Source organism: Canis lupus, chromosome 12 (genome assembly GCF_048164855.1).
Source record: "Canis lupus baileyi chromosome 12, mCanLup2.hap1, whole genome shotgun sequence".
Classification (NCBI taxonomy): domain Eukaryota; kingdom Metazoa; phylum Chordata; class Mammalia; order Carnivora; family Canidae; genus Canis; species Canis lupus.
This window is the reverse complement of record NC_132849.1, coordinates 39,831,013-39,847,486: the sequence shown is the minus strand read 5'-3', so window position 1 is coordinate 39,847,486 and position 16,474 is coordinate 39,831,013.

Sequence of the window (16,474 nt, the reverse complement as noted above, 5' to 3'; positions counted from 1 at the left end):
CTGGTGCATATCAAAATTTAAGAAATACTACATCTGAAATTAATATTACACTGTATGGTAAGCAACTGGAATTTAAATCAAAACTTTTTTTAAAATTCGCTAAAAAGAAAAGAAACTCTGCCCAAATGGCTTCTGCTCACAATTTTAACTTTGACTGAGACCAGATTGTAATTTTTTTTATTTGCCAAGGAAAAGGAGAAATTTTCAATATCTTCCTAAATGCTATAGAAGTTATCAAACATAGTTTCTTCGCCCTAAAGTAATAGAAACCTGGTTGAAAACTTGGCATGGCTGGCATAGCATCCTGGGCTCCAAGGGTTCCATCATCCATATCCCAGTTGCATCCTAGGCCAAGTGTCTGGATACCCAAGCCAAAGAGCCTCTGGTCAAGCTCCACTTTGAGGTCTGGTGAGATCCTCAATACCTCCTTTCTCTTTGTTGGGTCTCCCCATATACCTCAGGTCAGACAGATATACTACTTGGCTTCTCTGTCCCTGTGTTCCTTTCATGAGAGCTCCCAGCCCCTGCTTCCTCCAGATAGACATTTTCTCCCTGTTCCAAGCACTCTTTCCTAACTTTCTGCACTAGAAGCTGAACAGATGCTTCCTCTTATCTTCCTGAAAGTGCCTCCACCTTTACAGTCCTATATTCTTTCCCAGGAGCATCCATATCTCTCTCCCTGTCCCTGTCTGCCTCCCCGGCACCATCATTTGGCCTTCCAGCAGCTAACACCCATATAGCACTTTCTATATGCCAAGCACTGCCCTTTGCCATTCATTTTATTAACTCGTTAGTCTTAACAACAAGCCTACAGTGTAGATATGATTATTATACTGCAATAGATAAGCATACTGAGACACAGCAATTCATTAACTTGCCCATATTGAGTTTCCACAGCTGGTAATTCAGACAGCCGGATTCAAAACTAGCCTGATTGACTCCAAAGTCCACTCTTCGGCCTGTATACTCTAATGATACCAAGGCCCACTCCATCTACCCTGGGAGCTCTGCCTCACATCATTGACTAACCTCCAAAGCTAGGACAGTAGCATGTTTCCCCTTTTTCCTGACTTGAGAAATATCTATTAAGTTCCTCTCTTGGTTTTTTTTTTTTTTTTAGTTTTTATTTAAATTCCAGTTAGCCAGTTACAGTGTAATTCTAGTTTCAGGTGTACAATATAGTGATTTGACACTGCCGTACAATATCCAGTGCTCATCACAATAAGTGCCTTCCTTAATCCTCATTGCTTGTTTAACCCATCCACCTACCCGTCTCTCCACTAGTAACCATCAGTTTGTTCTCTAAAGCTAAGACTCTGTTTCTTGGTTTGCCTCTTTCTCTCTCTTTTTTCCCCTTTGCTCATTTGTTTTGTTTCTTAAATTCCACATGTGAGTGAAATCACATGTAATTGTCTTTCTCTAACTTATTTTGCTTATCATGCTACTCTCTAGATCCAACCGCATCATTGCAAATGGAAAGATTTCAGTCTTTTTAGTGGATGAGTAATATTCCATTGTGTATATATGTATACCCTCACATCTTCATATATATATTAATTAATTCATTTTATATATAATTATATAATTAATTAATTAATTAATTAAAATATACACACACACGCCTTACATCTTCTTTATCCATTCATCAGTCAGTGGACTAATATATAAAGTCAGTAATCACAAGATATAAAATCAACATATAGAAATATGTTGCATTTCTATACACCAATAATGAAGCAGCAGGAAAAGAAATCAAGGAATCAGTCCCATTTACAACCAAAAACAATAAGATATCTAGAAATAAACCTTACCAAAGAGGTGAAAGACCTATACTCTGAAAACTATAAAACACTGCTGAAAGAAATTGAAGATGACACAAACAAATGGAAAGATATTCCATGCTCATGGACTGGAAGAACAAATATTGTTAAAATGTCTATACTACCTAATGCAATCTACACATTTAATGCAATCCCTATCAAACAATCACCAGCATCTTTCACAGAACTAAAACAAATAATCCTAAAATTTGTATGAAACCACAAGAGACCCCAAATAACCAAAGCAACATTGAAAAGGAAAGCAAAGCTGGAGACATCACAATCACAGATTACAAGTTATATTATAAAGCTGGAGTAATCAAAACAGTATGATAGTGATTGAAAAATGGATACGTAGATCAATGGAACAGAATAAAATCCAGAAATGAACCCAAACTATATAGTCAACTAATCTTCAACAAAGTACGAAAGAATATCCAATGAGAAAGAAAGACTGTATTTTCAACAAATGATATTAAGTTCTTCTCTTGTGGTCAAAGGAGATGAGGGCTAGAACATGAACCTTGATGTGGCCTTGTCAATCATCTCTCTTCTCTACTGCCCTTAGCTGCCTTTTCAGGGGAATATTCAGAATTTTAATTTCATAGAATTTAATTTGTTTAGTTTTAATTAATTAATTGCTTTTAGTTCAATTTAATTTTACAGAATTTTGATGGTTATGTTTCACAACATGAAAGTGAAGCATTCATGCTTACAGTAACAATGATTATAAAGTATAACTGTTCTTCCACATATGACCTAAGAATTGAGGAACTCGAGGAAGAAATGGGCAGAGAAGACTTCTGAAAGGAAATGTCCCAAAGAAGCCCTTCCTGAGCAGGACATGGGCTTGGTGACATAGGTTAAAGCAGTTGGAATGCAAATGGGACACAGAGCACTGCACTGGCAAGGAGTCTTGGTGTTGACAAGAAGAGGAGAGAAGCTTATGCAATTTCTTGGTGTTGACAAGAGGAAGAGAGAAGTTTATACAACTTCACCCTGAGAAGAAAGACAGGGAGTAGAAAGCCCATCTCAGGAAGAGAATTAAGAGCTGTGCACCAGGCACAACGCAAACTGCACAATTTGCCATGTTTGTGTTATTAATGGCACTGAAACCATTCACAGGGCTATGTGTCTGCCTTTAGAACAATGAGGAAACGGGTTTCACACTCCACTTGTCATGAAGAGAACAGAACCCCTTCAGTTAGAGAAGCTCTAGGAGGAGAAGTAACTAAGCATTGCCACCTACTACAGGAGAAAAAAGAACCCAGAAAGCTGGTCCAGGGCTGAAAAGTAGGCTGAAACCTTGTGGAAGGAAGGATCTTTGTGAGTTTCCTGATAGCTTCTCTGAGAAAGGAGGTTGTAAGCTGGCTGGTCTTCAGAGGTTGTATGAGGATACATTTTTCCCTCACTAGGTGGGAAGAACAAAGCAACCACACTGCGCCAAGATGTAGGCATAAGGAAGTACACAGATCTGCCCACCTGGAGCCAAGGTTCCTACAATGGAGCAGGAAGTAAAGCTGGAAAGCAGTGGGGCAACATGTCTCCTTATGAGTTAATAAGGACTGGGAGGAAGTGGGGACTTTGTGCCAGGGAAGCTATGCCAACCAAACCAACTACACCCAGACAGTCTTGTGATGTAGGGATAAAGAAATTCTTCTCTGAAAACACGATTTCCCTACATTTCTTAGGAAAGTTCATCTTTAAGAAATCCAATTTGTCATGGCCAAAGTGAGGAAAAGAAGGAGAAATTCATAGGGTATAGCATAGTGACTAAGAACATGCTTTCTATATTAGACTACCTGGGTTCAAATCCTGACTCTCAAAGACTCTGTGACCTAGACCAAGTTATTTGTTTTCCCTGTGCCTCAGGTTTGGGGATGATAATAGCTCTTGCCTTGAGAAATAGTGCTAACCGTTGAATAAAATAAGACAAGTAGAGCTCTTAGAATGACACTTGGTATGTAAGAAGCATTCATTAGATGTTAACTTCTACTATTCAGTAAAAAGAAGCCCTTGCAGAAGTGGGTCTCAAGAAGCATCTTCTCTAAATACAGAAGTCAAGGGGGTGCAGATTAGATTCGAGGAAATCTGCATTTTTAGTGCCACTCTGCGTGACATAGATACAGGTGGTCTGAGCTTATCTTGTTAGGAAGCCTTCCCTTAGGGCTACTTGTAAAGGCAATTTCCCAGCCCAGTAGAAAACCCACAGGCGATTTGTAAGGGTAAATCCCTAAAGGAGGAGAGATGGAGACAGCAATGGTGTGCTCTTCAGACCAGAGTATTCCCTCTGAGCACCTACTAGAACATGGTCTTGCACAGAGTAACAGAAGTTTGACAAGGGCACTTCAGTACCATTCATACTCAGAACCTTCCATTCTGAAAGAGGCTTTTTGTGAGGACTTCCCCTGATTTCACAGTTTTTTTCTGTTCCTACACTCTGAATGTTCTGCTTTTAAAGAGGGCTCAAAGATTTATGCTGTCCCAGTCTGGAATTGACACTCCATTCACAGGCTTGGGAAATTCTTAAGCAGCACACTGAGAAGAAGAAATGGCAGAGGGTTTTGTGTGTGTGTGTGTGTGTTTTGTTTTGTTTTGTTTTTAGCCCTTTGAGCAGCAAGGCAACCATCCAGATGTACTGTCTAGCTCCTCTAGAACACCAGGAGCAGCCCTGGATTCCAAACAATAGTAGGCTAAGATCCAAAAATGCTCTTTGTGGTCTTGGATCCTTCCAAGCCCCATCCCAAACTGAGGAAAATTCAGAATTGTGCCTAAGAGATTCCCTTGAAGTCTCATCCCACAATGTCCTAAGTAAGCACTTAGCCTCCCACTCACTTAGAAACAGCACTTGAGAATTGCAAAGTGCATGAAGGACACTTGGCTTTGTTGCTTTGTGGGTTCCATGTTGGAATTACCTCCCTAAGAATCATATACACAAAAATGATTTACTGAGGAGGGGAGGCAGAGGGAGTGGACTTGCCTTTCATGTTAGAAGGCTTCTCAGTTAGATTTTCTTTCCATGTGTTCCTTCTGTGCTCCTTGCCCAGGATTTGAAATTATGGCAAAATTATCCCACTGAGTTTTATTTTGATTTTACCAGGTAACTGAATTGCTGCGTGGACCACTTTCCTTATTCTATCATTATGCCAACCATTTAGCTATCTTCTTTTAAATTGCATTCCTGGGCACCTGGGTGGCTCAGTTGCTTAAGCATGACTCGTGATTTAAGATCCAGTCATGATCTTAGACTTGTAAGATTGAACCCCATGTCAGGCTCCCCACCCAGTGGAGAGTCTGTTTGAGTTTCTCTCCTTCTGCTCCTCCCCCTGCTTGCATTCTCTCTCTCTCTCTCTAATAAATAATTTTTTTAAATTAAATTAAAAACAAATCGCATTCTTGTCTTCTTCAGAGTATGATTGAGGAAACATGGGCTTTGAAGTCTAACAGATCTAGTTTGAGCTTGGCCCTGCCACTTGACATCTGTGTGAATGTAGGCAAGTTACTTAACTTCTGTTTATCCTGGTCTCCTTATCTGTAAGATTAAACTGATAAGGAAGCTATTTTGGAGGTTTTTCAGTAGAAAGTTTGTACAACTATTAGAATCCTTGTTTCTACAACTGGTCTGTCATAAGTATCTATAACTGCCTCCATTATACATTCCATTGCTCCTGTTGCCCCCAGCCAGCCCCTCAGCTAAAATATTTCTTGACCTAATATGAAAATTCAAAGTTTTGTTCCCAAAGAGTCTGAGTCACTAGTCTGTATTGAGTCGCTATAATCTACCATTAATTTGTACTATGGGGTATTGAGATGCCCTAGAGAACCTTGAAGACTCCTGACATACTCCTTCTTATTCATACTGTATAGCAACAACCCTATTCCCCGTTAAAAATCAGGATCAACAATTTTTTAAAAAGTACAGTAATCCTCTTCTTTGCTTGTTTCAGTGACATGATGAATCCAAAGAGACCAAATGGCATTTTCAACTTCTAGTTTTATTAAGACATTTTGTGTCCAACGGTGGAAATAAACCTCCATTGGAAACTAAACTTGTAAGACCTCTAAATCAACAGAGCCCAAAGTTGCAGAAATGTGGAAAGCAAAATGTATATTACTTGGTACAACAGAGAGAGGAGCCAGGCTACTTCCCCTTTTGATGGACTATGGGATAATGATAGAAAATGGAAGAAACATCACCTTATATAACTTACTGGCTCAGAGCATATACTATATCTCAAGGACAGCACCATAACCCACCAGGTTGTCTTCTGGTGGATGCATAAATAAGTAAACAATAGATCATTCTTTCCTTTGAATCTTTCTAGTATACCCATGAGTGGGACTATAATGATGTAGCTGGTACCAGCATATCATGTGGAATATTCTTTAAACCAGGTTTTTCTCCTTCATTAACTGGTCAAAAGGCACCCTCCAGGATTCTGAGCTACTTGTTTGCACAATTTATTTGTACCTTTAGTACTTGATCAAGACTGATTTTATATATAAATATAGGTATATAATTAATATTATACATTTATATTACATATTACAATGCATGTTATAATGTGTATATATAAAGTATACCTTATAATGTAGTATAACACATAACATATTATAATGCAATATAATATTTAATATCATATAGTATAATGTATATATGTATGTGCAACACATGTGTGTGTATGCCAAGGTCCCTCCCAGATATTTTGGGCATTATTGGACCAGCTGGATCATAAGATCCAAGTAGCAAAGGAGCTTATGTTTATGGGTTAGTTAATAAGTTAGAGAAGCAAATACAAATAAGAAATATATTGCCCTCAGAATCCAAATATCCCATTGAGTGCTATGCCTCTTTTTTAGTGATAGGACTCAAGACACAGCACTGAGTCTTTCACTTTGAAGAAAATGATCTCTATAAACCCCAGACCATAGAACCCTAGAAATTTCAATAGGGCAGTAAATTTATTTCCTATCCTCTGGCATGTACATGTATAGCAAAAGCACCTAGAATATTTGCTAGTTTCTGTGTACGAGGGCCATTAACATGTTATCCGTGTAGCGGAGAGCATGATATTCTATAGAAAATTGGCATGATCAATATCTCTGCAGATTCAATTTTGACAGTGGACATGGCACTTGTCAACTATACTGTTGTCTCAACAACACAAAAAAGACAAAATAATTACCTACTTCTTGTGTTCTTTTCTGTTGATTTAGAGAATAAGTTATATCCCATATTTAAATCTCTATACCAGGGACGCCTGGGTGGCTCAGCGGTTGAGCCTTTGGCTCAGGGCCTGATCCCGGGTTTCCGGGATCAAGCCCCACATTGGACTCGTTACATGGAGCTTGCTTCTCCTCCCTCTGCCTGTGTCTCTGCCTCTCTTTCTGTGTCTCTCATGAATAAGTAAATAAATTTTTTAAAAAAAATCTCTATACCAGGTATCAGAGATGATGGCACTGATGTTGGCACTATTCTCTACCATGTCCCCAAAGACTACTTATTGGCCTTTCCTATGATAATACAACTCTTGTAAAAGTCAGATACCCATTGTTGGGGCTCTCCAGTAGCCAAGAATATCTATTCCAACCATGAAACAGAAAATAATTGCTGAGTGGATTCATAGATCCACTTGGCCTAGTATTGTAGGCCTAGTTTCTAAAATGGTCCCTCAAAGATGTTCCACTCTAATCCCCAGAGCCTGTGGCTATGACGGGTTATCATCTTTATGATTGTGATAGTTAAATGGCAGAATTGGCTTTAAGACAAGAATATTATCTGACGGAACCTAATCTAATCACATGAGCCCTAAAAGGCAGAGCACTTTCTCCACCTGGCACCATAAGGAAAAGCCAGAGAGATTCAATGTGTGAGAAGAACTCGATATGCCATTCTGGCTTTGAATATGGAAAGGGGTGGTCATATGCAAAGGAATGCAGACAACCTCTGGAAACAGAGGAGAACCTCCCTGGCCAACAGTCAGCAAGGAAATTGAGATCTCAGCCCTACAAGGACAAGGAACTGAATTCTGCAAACAACCTGAGGAGGTTGGCAGTGGTTTTAAGCCTTCAAATAAGAGTCTGGACCACATGATACCTTTGGCCTTGGAAAACCCTAAACTGAGATCCTAGCCAAGCCTTCATAGACAGCTGACCTACAGAACTGTGAGTTAAAAATGGGTGTCATTTTAAACCACTTAGTTTGTGGTAATTTAATATACAGCATAGAAAATTAATACACTAATACCTACTGTGAGAAGGACTCAGGTGAAAACTCTATTTATCATGTGACATCTATAAACCCTACTCTGACAGACCACGGTAGCATTTTTGGTCATCAGGAATTAATGTCATTTCAGAGCCACTCTACAGTAACCCCTGAAAAGTTTAAGTATTTCCCATTTTCCAGTTCATAACCCTTTAGGGAAAAGCTAGAAGAAAGATTTAAACTATATACTTGTGGGTCTGTTTCAGGATCCTTCCTCAAAAAGACATGTTCTTCACTTCATTCAAGGGTCTCCTCTCTCAGAGCTGGCTTAGATCTTGGAATTAAGTAATAGATTATGACTACTGATTTCTCTGTTCAGTAGAACTAGAATTGTCTTGATGATACATAGTAAATAAAACTTTAGTAGTTCATTGTATTTGTTTCCTATTACTGCTGTAACAAATAACAACATACTTAGTGGCTTAACACAAATTTGTTATATTACACTTCTAGAGGTCAAAAATCTTAAAATGTGTCAGGCTATAATTGTCAGCAAGGCTGCATTCCTTCTGCAGGCTGATATAAATTGGTAAAATCTTATCATTCTCCTCCACTGTTAGACATTTTTACCTGGCCCCTGAAATCTTTGATGATCTAACTTTGGTTATGGGTCTGGAGTAATAAAAGGTGTTAGGATGAGTCTTGAGATGAATAAGCATCCCTATGAAATAATTATAAATGAGGTCATTATAGAGACTTCAAGCAATAGAGGTTACTACAAGAACCCAGATCACTAAAATCCACCTAAATGTCTCTATTTCAGTTATTAAGATCCTGTTCTCTCCAATCCATGCCCCAACTTTTACAAAAAGATCTAGTGAGCCCTAAAGCCAAATTTCATCAAATTCTGAGTCTGGTTTTTTTTTGCTACATTAATGATGACTATGACTACCAGAGATAAAATGTTCTTTTAAGGCAATCATAAAATCTCTCTGGTTTTCTGACTATGCTTTCAGCCAAGAATTTTAAGTCTTGAGTTTTAAATTTTTCTTTTTAAATGTTCTCCAATGTAGTCAGAAGTAGTCATCCCATCCTATAGTCCTTTTGGTCCTCATATCCATGATAATACTCTATTGAAGCAGCACTTGGTCTCCCAAAGCCTAGCCTTCAACAGGGACTTTATCATAGTCAACTACAGTTAGTCATTTATGTAGCCATTTTGTCACTGTATGCCAATATCTGTGTTTCTCCAATGGACGCAGTTTTTACTGCTTCAAACCTAACCAGGTCTGATCTCCATATTTAAGGGTGTGTTTCTTAGCACACACACACACACCCCATCATGTCCTCTAACAATTCACCATAATTTCTTTAAAGGAATCAATCACTCCTTACCATTATGTACAAAATCACCTGCTGAAAGTTCAGCACCATTTTTAAAGAAACAAAATGGATCAACATTCTCAAGGAAGGAAAAAGGAAGGGTGGGGGGGAACAAATCATGAGAGACTCTTAATTATAGAGAACAAACTGGGTGGATGGAGGGTGGGGGATGGGTAGATGAATGATAGGTATTAAGGAGGGCACTTATTATGATGAGCACTGGATGTTATATGTAAATGATAAACCACTGAACTCCTGAAACCAATATTGAACTGTATGTCAACTAACTAGAATTCTTTTTTTTTAAAAAAAGGAGGTCACCTGGATGGCTTAGTGGTTTAGTGTCTGCCTTTAGCTCAGGTTGTGATCCTGGGGTCCTGGGATTGAGTTCTACTTCCAGGTCCCCATGGGGAGCCTACTTGTCCCTCTGCCTATATCTCTGCCTCTCTCTGTGTGTCTCTCATGAATAAATAAAATCTCTAAAAAAAAAAAAAAAAAAAAAAAGGGAGAAGAAGAAGCAAGTGTTGACATGGAGGTGAAATCCTGAGCCATCATATGGAAGACAGGTGTTTTGGAGAGCTTCCCAACCCACAGTGGACTTTGGTAGAGCAAGAAATGAATCTTTATTGATTTAAGCCACAGAGACTGGGGACTGTTTATTGCAGTAACATAATCTAACCTATTATGACTGATACAGATATTACTAACAGAAGGAGTAAGGGATATTGCTAATCAATAATCTAAAGTCTGTGGCCTTGGCTAAAAAAATCACACCATGGGAAGAGAGGAGATGGATATTGGAGGCTGGAGAGATAGCAAATCAAGTTATCCAGTGGCAAATCATTTGGTTGGACTGTAGCCAACAATAAGTTGGGAGGCAATCATGTGTTCAGTGAACTTGTATACAGAACTTGAAAACAGAACAAGAGTTGTGTGTGTTTATTGCTGCATTTGGCAAAGAATTACAAAAAAGAAATGAGCTCATAAAAGATTTGGCTTTTGTTTGTTTGCGAACTGTGACAAAAAAAAAAATATGGGGTGTAGTAGGATTGGAAGAAGCAACTGCTGCCCAACTCCAAAAGGAAAAGTACATTTGAGAAACAAAAGTTAATTAAAATCAGGCTTAAAGAAAGAATCAAATCAAGAGCCATTATACTGAGAGTTAACACCTGTGACTGAATTAAGTCATCTCAAAAAAAAAGAAAAATCCTATTGAAGTATTCCACCAAGGAAATTCCTTCAATTAGACAAAACAACTCAGGAAAAGGGTACTAAAAGATTGGTTCTCCAACTGAAATCCCATAAATTCAAGGCATCTGCAATTTCAGCTAAGTCAAGGAGATCAGGATGAGAAAGCAAATACAGAAAATCTGAGAAGTGTGTTTTAAAAGGAACTGTGGATGTGACTATTTGACACATGGAACTGATTTTAATCACACTGATAAAGAGACTCCTAAGATTTTGAGATAACTGAACACCCGAAGAAAGCATGGACTAGGACTAAAAGGGTCTTTGTTCAAAACTTAAAACAACCCTTGGACTCCAAATATCTACAGAAGCAAGCAGTCCAAGAAGGCTGTTCACACTCTGTCCCAATACTCATTTCACAAGTGCCCAATGAGACTCATGTCAAGGAAGAACTTTTCCTGAGGGAGAGTAAAGGGCTACAAGAACAGGACTCTACTCCTCTCACAGAGCCTACCTGGGGCCTACTCTAGAAATGTTCCATTTAAAATAATCTCACAGGACAGATCTACAAGATTTTCCTAAGTTTCTCCCTGAGAATTAACCATCCTCCTTGATGTTGTGAAAACACTACTTTTACACTTCTCCTGTATTTCAGTCATGTATATTCATGTATGTCCCCCATCTTAACTGAGTTCCTTGAGGGCAAGTGCAAACTCTCATTTATCTACATGTTTTTAGGTAAAGAGTTCTCAAAAATATCTGCCTAGGTGGATTTCAGAATTGCCACAGATCAATATCTAGTGTTTCTATTGTTTTCCTTTCAGAATGGAAATGTTTATTCTGGTTATCCTATTCTTGTCCCATCACTGGACACAGGCTAAGTTGCAAGGGACAGGGGGAAGATAACTTGTTAGCTCATAAATCTCATAATCAAGAGTGACTGCATGTAGAGACTCTAGTCTTCACCCAGGGATTCTTGGTTTGGGGTCCTCTCCCTTGTGGAGGGGATTGAGGCATTCTGGGTACGGAAAGGAGTGTGACCAAGTATTTAGCATCCAGAAAGTGAGCTATAGTGGATCTTAGTTTATTCGCCTATATTTCTAGCTCTCCTCCTTCGATATATATATGACAGGTTGACTGGTTCTGGGCAATAATTTGGGGGTAGATGTAATATAGGGCATTGATTTGGAAGCTAGAATATTTAACTGCTTAATGTGAGACACTATAGACCCCTTTCCTTGTTTCAGCAACTGGCAACATTCCAAATGATGAAGCTCATATAGCTTGGGTTCCTGAACGGGGACAATATAAGACAAGAGCCCCTTGTCAACCTGAAATGGATATGTAGCATGAGCAAAAAATAAACCTGTTTTGTGGTGTCTTTGTTATCATAGTGTTATAAAGCATATCATGACTGATGTAGTTTTCTTATGTGGTTCTCCAAGTTATTTTGAAATGTTCTCAGTTTGTATAATTCAGAAATCTTCCTTGGAGGATATCTACACCCCAATCTCCCATAAAAAACAGAAATGCTCTGTGCCCCAATCCCAGCAGACAACCATCCTGTCCTGCCTATCCATCCTCAATGATAGCGCCTGTACTATTTTGATAGGGAATATTGTGAAGTGCTTTCTTATGTGCAGCCAATCTGCTTCCCTATTATTTTAATTTTTTTGAGGAACCTCCATACTATCTTCCACAGTGGCTGGACCAGTTTGCATTCCCATCAACAGTATATGAGGGTTCCCTTTTCTCCACATCCTTGTCAGCACTTGTTTCTTGAGGTGGTTTTTTATTATTATTATTATTTTAGCCATTCTGACAGAAATGAGGTGATATTTCATTGTGGTTTTGATTTGCATTTCCCTGATGATGAGTGATGTCGAGCATCTTTTCATGTGTCTGCTGGCCAACTCTATGTCTTCTTTGGAGAAATGTCTGTTCATGTCTTCTGCCCATTTTTAATGGGATTATTTGGTTTGTTTTGCTTGGGTTTTTTTGCGGAGTTGAGTTGTATACATTCTTTAAAATTTTTGTTACCAATCCTTTCTTAGACATGTCATTTGCAAATATCTTCTCCCATTCAGTAGGTTATCTTTTAGTTTATTTGGTTACTTTGCTGTGCAGAAGCTTATCTTGATGTAGTCTCAATAGTTTATTTTTGCTTTTGTATCCCTTGCCTCTGGAAACATATCTACAAATATGTTGCTATGGCTGAAGTCAGAGAAATTACTGCCTGTGCTCTCTTCTAGGATTTTTAGAGAGGTTTCAGCTCTCACATTTAGTTTCTTAATCCATTTTGAATTTATTTTTGTGTATTGTGTAAGAAAACGGTCCAGTTTCATTCTTTTGCATGTAGTTGTCCAGTTTTTCCAGCACCATTTATTAAAGAGACGTTTTCCCATTGCATATTCTTTCCTATTTTGTAGAAGTTGACCATATAACTGTGGGTTTCTTTCTGGACTTTCTATTCTGTTCTATTGACCTATGTGTCTATTTTTGTGCCAGTATCATGCTGTTTCAATTAATATAGCTTCATAATAAACTTGAAGTCTGGAATTGTGATACCTCCAGTTTTGTTTTCAAGATTGCTTTGGCTATTTGGGGTCTTTTGTGGTTCCATGCAAATTTTAGGATTGTTGGTTCTAATTCTGTGAAAAATGCAGCTGGTATTCTGATAGGAATTGCATTAAATCTGTAGATTGCTTTGGGTAGCATAGACATGTTTAACAATATTTGTTCTTCCAAACCGTAAGCATGGAATGTCTTTCCATGTGTTTGTGCCATCTTCGATTTCTTTCATACGTGTTTCATAGTTTTCAGAGGACAGGTCTTTCACCTTCTAGGTTTATTCTTAGGTAAGCTATCATTTTTGGTGCAATTATAAATGGGATTGTTTTTCTTAATTTCTCTTTCTGCTGTTTTGCTATTAGTGTATAGAAATGCAACAGATTTCTGCAAATTGATTTTGTTTCCTGTGATTTTACTGAATTCATTTATCAGCTCTAGTAGTTTTATGGTGGAATCGTTAGGGTTTTCTATATAGAGTATCATGTCATATGCAAATAGTGAAAATTTTACTTCTTCCTTACCATTTGGATGCCTTTTATTTTTGTTGTCTGATTGCTGTGGCTAGGACTTCCAGTACTATGCTGAATAAAAGTGGTAAAAGTGGACATCCTTGTCTTTCTTGTTCCTGGCCTTAGGTCTACCTCTTATCCTCAGTGCTTCTCTCCTATGCAACAGAAACTAAGCATAATTCTTCCATCAACACCATCTTACAAGTTGTCTTCTCTGTAGATTATTTCATTGTTTCTTGGGTGCCAGTTTTCAGATTCCTTTCCATCCTCATCACCTTTCTCTGTATTGCAGTACTAATGTTCCACTTAAAATATTCCCATAAGACAGATCTCTAAGACTTTCCCAGTTTCTCACTGAGAGTTAACCATTCTCCTTTAATATTGTGAAAACCCTATTTGCAAACCTCTCTCTACATTACAGTCATTTTATACACATATATGTCTCCTCACCTAAACTGAGTTTCTTGAAGATAGAGATAAACTCTCATTGATCTGTCTTTAGGGATTATCACAGCACTGAACACATTATAGGCATTAAGAGGAAAAAAGGACAAAAGAAGATTCATAGCTATAGTAGGCTGAATTTCTGCCCCAAAGTTATACATGTCCTAATCCCCTGAATTTATGAATGTTACCTTATATGGTAAAAGAGACTTGGCAAATGTGATTAAGAATCTTGAGGGGCACCTGGGTGGCTCAGTCAGTTAAGTGGCCAACTCTCAGTTTCAGCTCAGATCTTGATCTCAGGGTCCTGGAATCGAGCCCTGCATCAGGCTCTGTGCTCAGTGCAGAGCACAGAGCCTGCTAAAGTTTCTCTATCCCTCTTCCTCTGCCCCCACCCCCAGCCTGGCTCATGCATTCTCATTCTCTCTCTCTCTCTCTCTGAAATAAACAAGTCTTTTTAAAAAAGAATCTTGAGGGATCCCTGGGTGGCGCAGCGGTTTAGCGCTTGCCTTTGGCCCAGGGCGCGATCCTGGAGACCCAGGATCGAATCCCACGTTGGGCTCCCGGTGCATGGAGCCTGCTTCTCCCTCTGCCTATGTCTCTGCCTCTCTCTCTCTCTCTCTGTGTGACTATCATAAATAAATAAAATTAAAAAAAAAAAGAATCTTGAGATGAGATTATCCTGAATTATCCAGGTAGGCACTACATATAATCACATGCATCCCACAGAAGAGAGAAGACAATGTGTGACCTCGCAGAGTGGAAAGGAGACAGAGAGAGACAGAAAGACAAATAGAGAGATTTGAGGATGCTACACTGTGGCCTTTGAAGATAGAAAATAGGACCATGAGCCAAGGAATACAAGTAATGCCACTCTAGAAGCTGAAAAGGCCAAGGAAACTAATTCCATGACCCTCTGCAGAATGTAATCCTGCCAACATCTTGGTTTGGGTCCAATGAAATTGGTGTCAGAGTCCTGGAAGCCAGAAATGTAAGAAATAAATATGCATTGTTTTAGGCCACCAAGTTTGTGGGAATTTATTAAGTGGCAATACAAAAATTATACAATGATCAAAGGACTCCATTTGTCCAACCTTCTGACAGAGTCTGAAGGACACTCCAAGCATCTGGAACAAACCAATGCCACACTTGACACCCACAGACAGTCTATACCATCTATAACTGGTGGGAGCCACCACATCTTCCAAGAGCAGGAAAGGCATTTTTTCCCCTTTATTTCAGACATACAAGCAGTAATCTCCATTCTCCCAGGATTTTCATAAATTAAAATTTGATTATCTTAAATTCATATTATATCTCTGGCTTTTTCATAGTACTGGCATGATTTCAAATATTGACCAGCTATCAGTATTCATTTTATTCAAACCATTCACAATTTGTTCATTTAAAAATGATCACACTTTTAATATCATTGTCAGGACATAGTTTTATGAAATCAAAGGAAATATATAGCATTCTGGAAAATGGGGACACATTAGAAAAGGTATACTATCCTTAATGGAGATTTAATGGGAAAATGAAAACACTTTCCTCAGAATGTATCACTACTAAATGAGATCTTCATAAGGTGGCATCACCATTGATCTCACCCACTCCTGGTTCTTTGTTGTGTGGTACTATGAAATATGATCAGCCGAAAAGAAAGATGAACTTTGCTACTGCCCTACTCCTGACTCACTCCTCTGAGCATGCCTTGGCTTCCATATCTTTTCCTAGAATGTGGACACAGCTGAAGTCATTCTTTTTCAGAAAGCCCCTCCAACTTGATCAGATTCCAATACTGATATTTATTAGCTATATGATTTGGGGTACACTTTTTAAGCTCTTTGAGTAGATAGAGAAAATAGCACTTACCTTTCAGGTCAACTGGGAGTTTCAGGTAGATACCTCTTGTTTAGCTCATTGTATGGCACCCAGTGAGCACCCTGCTAAATAGGGCCTGGAAAGAGATGGGAGATGAAGGGAATATATCCTCTATGTCCCTGGATGTCCCTTGATATCCACTACCTGTATCACAGCTATCCAAATGCCGACTTGCTCTTGCCTCCCATCTGGAGGCTCCCTGAGACCCTTTAGAACCATCCCTCACAATGCACCTGCATTCCTCCCTGCCCTTCCCTCAACTTTTTTGCGGGTGTAAATATTTGAATACATGATTCATCTTCCCAATTTGATTGAAAACTTCCTGAAAGGCAGAGAACACACTTAGTGCAATGCAGGATGCACACTATATATTCAATTTTTATTTATTGGGTAAATGAATTTTTAAAATATTATTCAATGAGGAAAGTGAGAGACAGGGCAGCAATAGCTTGTTTTTTAAATGGTGT